This window comes from Poecile atricapillus, chromosome 1 (genome assembly GCF_030490865.1).
Source record: "Poecile atricapillus isolate bPoeAtr1 chromosome 1, bPoeAtr1.hap1, whole genome shotgun sequence".
NCBI lineage: Eukaryota > Metazoa > Chordata > Aves > Passeriformes > Paridae > Poecile > Poecile atricapillus.
Window position 1 is genome coordinate 103,849,999 of NC_081249.1, and position 11,935 is coordinate 103,861,933.

An 11,935-nucleotide genomic window follows, 5' to 3' on the forward strand; every position below is an offset into this window, starting at 1 on the left:
CACTATCGTAATGTAGCCCTACCCCCTCTCATTTTAAAGCTAATACCTGCAACAAATTCATGAATCCATCAGCTCATACCCATAAAAAACCTCCTGAACACAGCAAGTTTTAATGATGTGGTAATAAAAATTACCATTCTGCACCACTGGCTGGTGGTCCTAGCCATTGCCCTGGGAAAAGGAGGAATGATCTGTGCCTGATTGAAGCCACTTGGCCAGGAAACAATGTGTTGGAATCTAAAATAAAAGCCTCTCTGAGCTCCACAGAGACAGAAAATAATTAAAATATATTAAGCCATAAATACAGAGTAAAAATGTAAGTTTTAGTTTTAAGTAAGTAAAAATATAGCTTAAGTGCCCTAAGAGTCTGTGTTAGCTAGTGAAAAGTGTTATTACCCAGTTTAAAGTTCAGCAATAATACCCTTCAGAAATCCAACTTAGCTCTAGACATAATGAAAATATAGTTTGCATTCCTAGATAAGAACAGATAGAATTACTCACGTAAACAGATAATACCCTATACGTAAGATTAAGGTAAAAAGAACATTTGTTTTTGCATGTTAGAATTACGTTCAGATTGGTGTAGAAAGTATTGTTTTAGAATCGTGTTTTTAGCTGATTGGATGATTTATTAATTTAATTCCCTGTATTGGGGCTTGGAGAGAAACATCTGAAGATGAAGAACAGCAGCAGCAGCATCATCACCAACCAGGACAACAGAACTCCATGCCAAGAAGCTGCTGCCCTGAACATCAGGACCTTATACCAGAGAGCTGCTGCTCAGGACTTTATGCCAAAAGCTTTTAGCAAATACTTTAACCCTCTTAAGTCTTTGCCTTTGAGACTGATGCTTTTATACAATATAAACCTTTCTAGCAAGCAGCAACTGCTCATGTCTCTTTGAGACGTGGAAATATTATCAGAATCCCTGTTGAAACTTGACACCAATGTGTTCCTCAATGCTATAATACTCACTCCAATGGTTCAATTGCTTCAAATATGACTGAAGTAAGCATAAGAATAATTTTGACAGCACACCTTTAAAACACTTGCTTGGGAATACACACTATTGTTACTAAATGCTTTCTGGTAGCTAATTGTGACTGATCTGTCTCTTCACCTCCCTCTTGCTCCGAGTCCTCCAAAGCACCACATGACTTTCCATTGTCTGCTGTTTCTGGGTAAAAGCACCAATAAAATGCTGGTGCATCAGCCACGAAGTACTCAAAAATGACTGACACAGAAAGCTCAGTTAAATTACTAGAATGCATGAAAATAAATTACATGCTCAGTTGTTTCAGCTTAAGCAATAAACTGTTTTTTGCATGAACAAAGCAGAGATAAGCATGGAGGCCAGGGTTGCTGCACACCCCATGGGCTGCCAGGGATGCCAGCTCTCACAGTCTTCATAAAATCATAGAATAACAGAAGGGTTTGGGTTGGAAGGGACCTCAAATCTTATCCAGTTCCATTCTCCCTGCCATGGGCAGGGACACTTCCCACTAGACCAGGTTGCTCCAAGCCCTGACCAATCTACCCTTGAACACCTCCAAGGGATGAGGCAGCCACAGCTTCCATGGACAACCTGTGCAGGGCCTTCCCACCCTCACAGCCAAGAATTCCTTCCCAATATCCCATCTAGCCCTGTCCTTTGGCAGTGTGAAGCCATTCCCCTTTGTCCTGTCACTTGAGCTGTTTGCCCAAAGTCCCTCTCCAGATCTCTAGCAGCCCCTTTATGCCCTGGGAGAGGATCTAAGGTCTCTCTGGAGCCTTCTATTCTCCAGGCTAAGCACCCACAGCTCTTCTAGCCTGGATCCAGAGAAGAGGGGCTCCAGTCCTCAGACCATCTTTCCAACCTCTGGACTTGCTCCAGTAGCTCCATGTTCTTCTTGTGTTGGAGGCCCTGGAGCTGGAGCCAGCTCTGCAAGGTGGGGTCTTTCCAGGTGTGCAAGTGCATGAAGCCGCAGACCATGGTCAGGACACCAAGACAAGGACCGGCACAGGGCAGCTGTCGTCTGCTCCCCACCTGGCCTGGACCCAACAGGCCTTGGCCACTGGGTGCCAGAATGCTGTCAGTCCCATTAATTGACACCTGTCGCTGTGTCCCTCTAGGACTCCACCCACTCGAGACACCACTGACCTGTGGGGGGACACCCCTCCAAATCTTCAGAATCAGAGGAGCAACTTATGGGAAGAGATTATCCTGACAATGGAGGAGGCAGTACCAACATTCAGGAACACATAACCACTATATGATTATATGAAGGTGCTTTTATTAAAGAGCTCTGGGCGTCAGAGGTACACATACCCAAATCTGACCCGATTTGGTTCTGAGCTGAACATATTTTATATTCTATCATTAAATAACTTTCATATTAAACTTACATTTTTCTATTCTATACATTGATTCCATCCAAACATGGATTTCCTGTGATCCCCCTCAAACCCCTAACATAGTTTCTCATGATTCTTTAAACAATAATTACGTCTAATCACATCTAACAATTATATCATTTATCATATACTGACTACACAGGTTCAGTTTCACATGATCTTAGCAAGCACAAGGCCTAACATTTCCCAGGGCCTACTTTTAACACTTTTCCCAGGGCTTGCCAAGCCTAACTTTCTTTCTAACTCCCCGAATTTTCTATGACTTTAAAATCTTTCACTATCAGCAGGAGCCAGGTTCTTGAGGAGGGCAAAGTCCAACGTTTATTTTGTCCCTGCTGGGACCTCCAGCCACAGGAGCGCTGCTCCAAGAGAGCCCCCAAACCACAGATAACAACATCTTAAAGACAGGGGAGGTACAAGGGGAGGAGACAGATCACAAACCAATGGAAAACAAGGGGGGGGGGAGTGTGATAAGAAGGACATTAGGGAGATCCAATGAGAATGCTTTGGGGGGGGGACTTCCTCTGTCTCTGCCCTATCACTCAATGACCCTCCCAGAGCTTTCTAGAAGCTGGGAGGGGTGGTCGGGGGACAGACAGAGGCCAGCGGGAAGGAACATTCAGGAACAAGGGGCAGGTACCAGGGTAGATTGACAACTGGGGAAGGAGGGTACAACTTGTGCTAAACTAGTAACAAAAACAGAGGGGAGAGGGGAACAAAGCATTAAACATAACACCATGGGGAGCAAAATTAGCAATACAATACAACATCTCTCCCTTTTTTATTAAATTAGGAAGAAGATAACTCGGTCCAAGGGAGATACTCGGAGTTTGGGTACAAGTCCCCAAACCAGAGCTGCTCAGTCGGATAAGGGTCTCTCATTGGCTTCCGGGGCCACTACTCAATTGATGTTAATGAGCCCTTTCCATAGGTTTGAAATGATAACCCTTTTGAGTACTCCCATGGCTGAGACAATAAAAACAATAGTAAAAAACATGAAAAAAATGTCCTTAACTAGTGATGACCACCACTCAGAAAGTCCGAGCTTTAAAAAGGAGTCTTTCATCTGGTCTCTCACCTCCGTGGAGATGGCAGTTATTAGTGTTTCTATCCCGGAGACAGAGGAGTTCAGGATGTCCTGAGCCCGATTTTCCTGCTCTAGCCATGTGTCCTGGATTAGTTTTCTCATCTTAGTTATAGAAGCATGGACACTTTTGCTTTTTGATGACAAATTGAAGCAACACATTCCCGCAAAGTCCTGGCAACTGTGCGTGTGTGCCAAAAGGAGAAAATCTATAGTCACGCAGTTCTGCAAAGTCACCTATCTAGTTATTTCCCCATCTTGGAGGAGGTCACTAAGGGCATTGGAAGTAAGATTGGCTTGCTTTGCAGCCCAACATTCAACTTGGCCTAGCTCACTCAGAGCTTTGGCAGCAGCAACCCAAGGGAGAAAAACAGATACTGCGATTCATTTTGACTTGGACCAATGATAAATTTGTGAACCGCAGAATTCGTCTGGACTAACTGCACCCCTTTTCTAAATTTTGATCTTTCTCCCATTGGCAATTTTGGGAATTTGGGTGATGCTGGGAGAACCAAGCGCCAACCACCTCAGGGTGCAAGGGCCTCCTATAAGGTGGGAGGGAATACCTGCCCATGCTCAATCACCAGAAATAAGAAAAGTTCCCCTTTCTAACTTTTTCAGGTTGGCACTCCACTTGCCGACCAATGGCATGGTCACATGGTCAGTGGATGTGCACTGCCTGTGGGCTGCGAACTCCCCCGTTTATGGAACAATGTGATAAAATTGGTGCTGTGCGTGGGCAGACCCTATCAATTAGAATTCTTCCAGTTAATGAGGAAGCCACAGCAAGTTCTTGACCCATTCCCTCCACAGGATGAGAGGACAGGGGATGGGAAGGGGAGTTTTGTAGATGACCCAATCCTTCTGGAATTCATGGTGGATGCCTTTTTCACTATTGACCCATTTTTGGTAATTGAGCAAGGTTGGGAATTCTTGGGGTATAAAAAGTATTCCCACCAGACAGGTGGAGAGGGGTCATCAACAGCATCTGAAGACAGGCACATTTGATCCTGATGTAAGGCATAGGCAATGGTAACCCAGACATTCTGGTGGGGTTGCAGGATAATCCACAACATCGACAGCTGGATGAGGAGGAGCAGGAGAAGCAAGTGAAGTGGAGCCTTTGGACCATTCCCAGTCATCGTCGGCAGTGAGAGAAATTGAGGGGCTACACTGCAACGAGCAGGAGAGCCACAGTGGCATGTCATCTTGCTTGGCCCTTCATTGCTCCATGTATGTGCCACATTAGAGAGCATTTCTTTGAGCCTGCCTTTGATGCTCGGCATGATGGTGGTCCTTGAACTCAGGAGCACAACTGAAACTTAAAAGATAAAGCATGGTTAGGAGGGAGGAATGTTCAGAAGGAAAGGATTCGGCACCTCTTCCTCCTTCAGGAGGCCACTGGTGGGCCCTCTGTATGTGTTTTGGCAGTCCTTGGGATGAATGGCTTGACCCATTTCGAGGGCACCCACTTGAGACCTGAGGGGGTGGACACGCAATCATATCCACACCCCTATATGACCAGGTCATAAGGACCCTTTCTCTCCCAAGTTGCCAGGCCTTTCACCATCACTGGCAGCTTGGCTTTCAGTTGCAGCTGACAGTTCTCCCTGAAATGACACAGATTTGGTGGGTTAAGAGTTTCATATGTGCAGTTTAAAAAATTCAGGGTAAACAGGGCCTTTTGACAACCAGATTGAAGGTGTCTCCGTTTTGGTGATTTGCTGTTGCTGGCTGAGGACCCTTTGGATGTTCTGGTGGGTCCTCTCCATGATAGCTTGGCCTGTTGGGGAGTAAGGGATGTCAGTCTTGTGCTCTACCCCCATTGCTGCAGGAAGCTTCAGAATTCCTTGGATTTGTACATGGGTCTGTTATCTGTTTTGAGTGCCTTGGGGATACCCAGGAAGGAGAAAGCCTGCACCAGTTGTTTCATGGCATCTGCAGATTTCTCCCCCATGTGGGCAGAGGCATAGGCAGCACCAGAAAAGGTGTCCACCAAGACGTGGACATACCTTTGCCTGCCAAAGGACATGATGTGAGTGACGTCCGTCTGCCACACCTCGCATCTGTTTAATCCCCTGGGGTTTGCTCCCACGCTCAGGGATGGGAGTGTGCGTTGCTGACAGGATGGACATGTAGCCACAATCGCCCAAGCCTGTTCCCGGGTGAGATGGAATTGTCGAACTAGGCCGGGTGCGTTCTGGTGGAAGAGCTGATGACTGATCTTCGCTTGCTCGAAGATATTCGGGAGCGGGGCCATCTCCGCAGGTGCAGCAAGAGCATCAGCCCTCCTGCTGCCCTGGGCTATGAACGCTGGCAGATCAGTGTGTGACCTGATGTGCATCAGATAAAATGGTTGCTCTCGGTGGGAGACTAAATTAACCAATTTTGAGAGCAAGTCATATAATGCAATGTTGGAGACCTCCTTTAGAACAGCTTGCTCAGCTCTGGACACTACACCTGCTACATAAGCCGAATCAGTAATCAAACTGAAAGGTTCAGGAAACCTCTCAAAGTCTCTGACAACTGTGGCCAGCTCAGCTACTTGAGGCTATCCTTCTGCCTTCTACCTCGGCTACATCTGTCTCCTGCCGCTGAGTCTGAGGATCCTTCCAAGTCATTACTGACTTCTGGGATGCTCTGAACACGTCTGTAAAAATGGTTAGAGCTTTCAAAGGCTTTCTACTTTGAACACTTTTTAAGGAAAGGGTGAATTGAACGTTTTCTCCAAAAATTTTGTGGGCCAGCCGATGAATTGAAATTTGACCTGTGTAACTGTCCAGGGAAAACTGCAGTGCTTCATTTTCCTGAAGCAGGTGCTCCAACATTTTTTTGTAATTTGGCCCAAGTTTATCTCAACTGGGACATGAATGCACTCAAAGTCACATCCCACCAATTCCCAGATCTGGGTCCTAGCTTTCTGGATCAACTCTGCCACCAGCTCCTGTGGCTCGGTCATTCTTTTGGACTGATGACAACAATGAACAGTTCATGCTGTAAGAGTCCTTCATGTTAATCTATCAACTCACACACCAGCTCTGGGGAGATAAGCATGGAACAAGAATATTTTCATCTGCTTCTAATTTTTACATGTATATGCTGATATATCTTTTGTCCCTGTGATATCTTGTGTGCGGGAAGTAATGTAACAGTTTAATCAGTCCATGTACTAATAGCACATAATTGTCATGTAAATTGTTACAAGAATTCATTTTTCCCTTTCAGAGTCCTCTCTTGTATTTTTCCACTCATGAACAAACACAGAGGGCAGAGCTCATTTTTGATTTTGATACAGCTGTCTGTAGTGGAATAATTTCCATCTAATTTTTAGCTTTATTCATTTTCATATATACCGGCCACTGGGTTTGATTGGTTGGTTGGTTGGTTTTAGGATATATTAATTTATATATGTGTTTTACAACTTGAGATTTCAATTAAACCTTTTTGATAGGATGAGACCGGGTTGGACAGGGCTTGGAGCAACTTAGTCCAGTGGAAGGTGTCCCTGCCCATGGCAGCAGAGATGGAATTACATGATCTTTAAACTTTCCAACCTTAACCCTTCCAAGATTCTGTGTTCAATCACTTATTTCACTCACTTACTTTTTTTAGGACCTAGCAGCTTGTTTCTAGTTTGAGAATTTTTTTCTGTTCCTTCTTCCTTCATTTTGGGGGAAAGAAACTTTCTACATAGTAAAATAACTCAGAATTTATTGAACATTTGTTTTTTTCAAATTCAATGTATTATATTGCAAAATCTTCTAAAAATACTTTTGAATAATTCTATTTTATTGAATTTGCAAAATCTTTTTTGAAAGAATTTTGTGTAATTGTATTTTACTGAATATCCTATAAAGACGTTATTTTAAGTAGAGAGAGGGCAGGTGATATCCCTTAACATCCGTGCTAGCAGGATGCATTGCTGCTGCTTGCACACTTGGCCTGTGGGCACCTGCCTGGCTCCTCCCAGAAGAGAAATGGATGATGGCTGGGTTTTTCCCCAAGAAAGGCTCTCCTTGTTACCCAAACCCTTTATTTTCCAGCTGTAATTTAGGTAAGGCTTAACATTATTAAGACAAAGTTGTTCTGTATTTCTTTAATGTTGAAATATTCCTGCTGCTATTTTTTTTTCCATTAGAAGGGAAAAGAAAAAGGTTGTGCTCTTATTTTGAGGTAATCAAGTTGAAGTTTATTTATTGTACATTCAAACAAATTTGAGGTATAGTCCCAGGAATGGGACTAACTTCTTCCCTTTAACCCACACAGAGGACCAAGTTCCTGACAAGCCAGTGACCTACTTAAGGATGACTTTCCTGCCTGTATATGGCAGGGAGATGATTTCTAAGGAAAACAGAGGTGCTGAGTTCTACCAAAAGGGAAGGAGTTGATCAGTAGTGGTTTTAGTAGAGTTCTCCTTTCAGGAGACATGGATTTCACAAAGCTAAATGCAAACATTAATTACAAAAATTAACTAATTTGTAAAGCAAAAAGTTGAAAATCTCTTTCCTTCACTTTCCTGCAGCACAGAGGAGATGTATTTGGGTCTCCCAGGCCCCAAGTTATTCACTGCACACATCAAATATCTGTACTTCCAAGGTCTTGTTCACATTGTGATCTGGGCGGGACAATAAGAGTTTCAGAGGCACACAGAGGTGGGAGCTGGGGAAACGATGTTGTATTTCTGTACCAAGTTCAGCACGGTTGTGCAGGGTCAGTCCAAGAGTCTACCCAGCCCCAGTCCCCCACCAGTCTCAGACAAGTATCTCAAGAAGAATATGAATAGACCAGGAACATAGAGTACTTTTTACTAATATTGACACTATTTTCAATTATTTTCAACTCTAAATTATTCAGTTCCCAAGGGAGAAGTGGTTTCTATGCATTTTGTAATCTGGTTCAGTCTCTCCTTTGATTTGTCTTGAACCTGGCACATAAGATCATCATGTTATGCTTTATTGGAGGTTAGGGTTTTTCCTTTTATTTTCTTTCTCTTAGGGACGTTTCTCCTGTTTTGTTGCTGAGAGAGTAACAACCTAAGAGCGACAAAAGAAGTTGCCCTGGGAACAGTGCAGATGGCTACTCTTATCTGAGGGTTTCTCTCGGAGGAGCAGAGATACCTCGAGAATTGGGCTGGGGAAAAGGGGGCTGGGGCAGCTGCTGGCTCTTCTTGCTCTCTTGGCTTCAGAGGAGGACAGTTGAGCTGCTGCTTGGGGAATCGGGGGTTGGAATTCGCTGCTGATACTGGAGACCAGCCCTTCCCTGTTGGTCCCCTGCTGTGGGTGAGCCTTTGCTTTTACCTCACCAAAAAAAAGACTTTCACCATCTGCTATGATATCTCAGGGAAAAACTGGGGATCCCAAGCCCTTTTCCTCTCCCAGGCAGTCTCTCCCTGCCGTGTTCTGGAGCCGGGCTGCCGCTGCCCAGCCCCCGCCGTTCCTCTTCATCCCCTGCCTGCTGGGATGTCCCGAGGTTCCAGCTACAGCTGCAGTGTTTCTGCTGCCTCTTGCTGGCTGCCCCGGGTGAGGTTACCCACCCTGCCAATCCAGATTGCTGCTTGTGAGGCTCCTGCTACAGCTCTCTTTGCTTTCCAGAGGGGGCACTGGATCAGCTGCCTGTAGGGGTTTGTAAAGGAAGCCCCTTTCCCATCCCCTCTGCCAGGCCCATCCGCCATTGTCAGCATGCAGAGAGGTGACCGAGCTCACACCACAGCTCCCCCTGCAGCCGTGGGGGAATCATCGCACCTGCCCTGCCCGGACGGGAGCCAGCAGCGCCCCTGCCGGCTGTGCCCGGAACTGCACCCAAGGGAGAAGTGCTTGAAGAGCGAGCAGAGACAGTTCACATTTTGTTGTTGTTACCGTTGTTGTTTTTGTTTGCCTTGTTATACATAGACATACTAGTATGTTACTCCTTTTCTTGTATCTTTGCCTGAAAGCCCCTTAATTTCAAAGTTGTAATAATAGAGAGGGAAGGGGATCATATTCTCCATTTCAAAGGACATTCCCACCTCCCTTGGTAGACACCTGTCTTTCAAACCAAGACATGCTTATTTGGAGAAAGAAAAGTCTTAAATGAAATTAATTAAATGAATGACTAAAGACACTCGGCCCACTGTTTCTCACTAGTTTTGTCCAGTCAATGTCCTTTCATAGCATCTGTTATGGAATAATTTCATTAATATAAATCTGCTTCTTTCTGCAGATTTGTAGGAAAAGGATGTGTAGCAGGGCAGCTCTTATAGACAACTGTAGCGAGAAACAAGTGCAATAGCAAACGGCTAAGTCAAACACACCTACATATCCTTTGACTATCAGAGTGTACAAAGTGTAAATTTGTCTCTCAAAAGCAGTCTCAGAAGTCAAGAACTATTCTCGGTTCAGCAGTACATGGACCCTCTTGGTTTTCAACCATGGCTGTCCTTACAGATCCTGCTCTCGCCACCCCCAGCTCTTCATACCAGTGTTTGTTGTTTACTTGTGCCATTTTTCTTCCTTGCTCCCTCAAATACTGTGAAAACCACCTTTCACAACATAACACTTCATCCTTCCTTGTGTCCATCATGGCTACTGAATTTATATTAGGTAGAGTCAGAGAGATCTTATACAAAATGCATGCTCGGGTCCTTCACTTTGCTTTCCTGACAAATGTGATGGAAATGGCACATTTCGTACAACACTTAGTCTTATATAAATCCTACTTTTCAGACATTAACACTGGGAAAACTGTTTCACAGGTGGATTTTTTTTCTGACATCACTTCCAAGGTACCTGCCCCCTCCCAGACAAGTATTATTGTAGATGACCAGATATGTCTGGGTGCTAGTGTGAATGCTAAGGCAGAATAGTGGGAAGATCAGCAACCATCTGTCCTTTATCACTGTGAGGCCCAGTAAGAAAAGTTACTGGTAGTCTGTTGAGCTGTAATTGGAAGGATCTGAGATCTGCTTTCCTTCTGTTTGGTCAACAGAAGTTATGTTCTTGGCATCAGTGTACTCACAGTTGTTGGAGTAATGCTGGCTTTTTGCTCTCTCCCATAGAGAAGGGTTCTAAACCCAAACTAACATGCAACAAGAGGGTTAGAGGCTCACTTCTGCAGCACCTCAGGGTACAGCACAGGCACAGGCTGAGTGCAGACCCACAAAGCAGCATGACCCAAAATCAGGGCAGTTGTCCTGGGGGGAAGTCTTCCCTCTGCTCTATGGATTTTCAGACTCTTTGACAACTCCTCTGTACTGGGTTTTGTGGCCAGATTTTGATACTGGGGAGGCTACAGGGGTTGCTTTTGTGAGAAGAGGCCATAAACTTCCAGGTAGCTTGAAGGCAGATCCATCGCTGGCCAAGGTCGAGCCCATCAGCAACACTGTGAGCATCTCTCAGACAAAGCATTCAAGAAAGTAAAGCATACTGGCCAACCTCAGCCGGACAGAGGAGTGAGACTATGTGAGTGCAACAGCCCTGCAATGGCTAAGATCAGTGCAGAAGGAGGGGAAAGAGGTGCTCCAGGTGCCAGAGATGAGATTCCCTGGCAGCTGATAGTTCAGCCCATGGTTAGGCAGCTGTGCTCCTGCAGCTCGTGGAGGGCATGGAGGAGCAGAGATCCACCTGCTGCAGCTGGAAGACTCTATGCCAGTCAAGTTGAGCCTTGACTGAACTCAGGAAGAGTAGAAGAAGAGAGGAATACAGGGCAAGTGTTTTTGAGTTTTATTCCTCATTATCCTACTCTGATTTGATTGATAATAAATTAAACCAAATCAGGTCTGTTTTGCCAGAGATGGTAATGAGTGAGTGATGTCTCTCTACCCTTATCTTGATCCATGACTGTTTTGGCAGATCTTCTCTCCCCTGCTCTGCCCTTTCTCTTCCACTCTGGGAGGGGAGTGATAGAGTGGTTTTCTAGGCCACACCCTCACTGCAACCCATGAGAAGTTTTTAGCTGTTACAGACCATGAATGAGAACCAAGGAACACAGGAGCCGAGTAGCCAAGCCTGGACAGGGAAAATAAATGTGCAACTGAGGGAGTCATGAGCCTATTTTGCAGGATAACCTGTAATTTTGAAACTGAAGGTGACAATTTCATTTGAACATACTTGTGAATATTGTCATGGCAGAAACAGAACATTTACAAGAGCATGGTTGCTCTGCTATTATTAAAGACTACAAAAGAGTTTTTCAACTTCAAGGTGAAAATGGCTTGAGAAATGCAAAACACACTCCTATTAAGCTACAAAAAGACAAATACAACCATATTTCACCTTCTGTGTGCTGTCGTCTCTTCCCTGCTGCCTTTGTAGCACTTTCCAACATGACCATGACCTCAGTGATGGATTGTGAATACCCACTGCCCACCACTCACCAACAGAGCAAACACCAATGGATCAGTACCAGCTGCTGCCCACAGCAGCTTGTGACCAGGGGCATCAGACTATCACCTTTGTTTCAACCCAACAGGTTGAACATTAC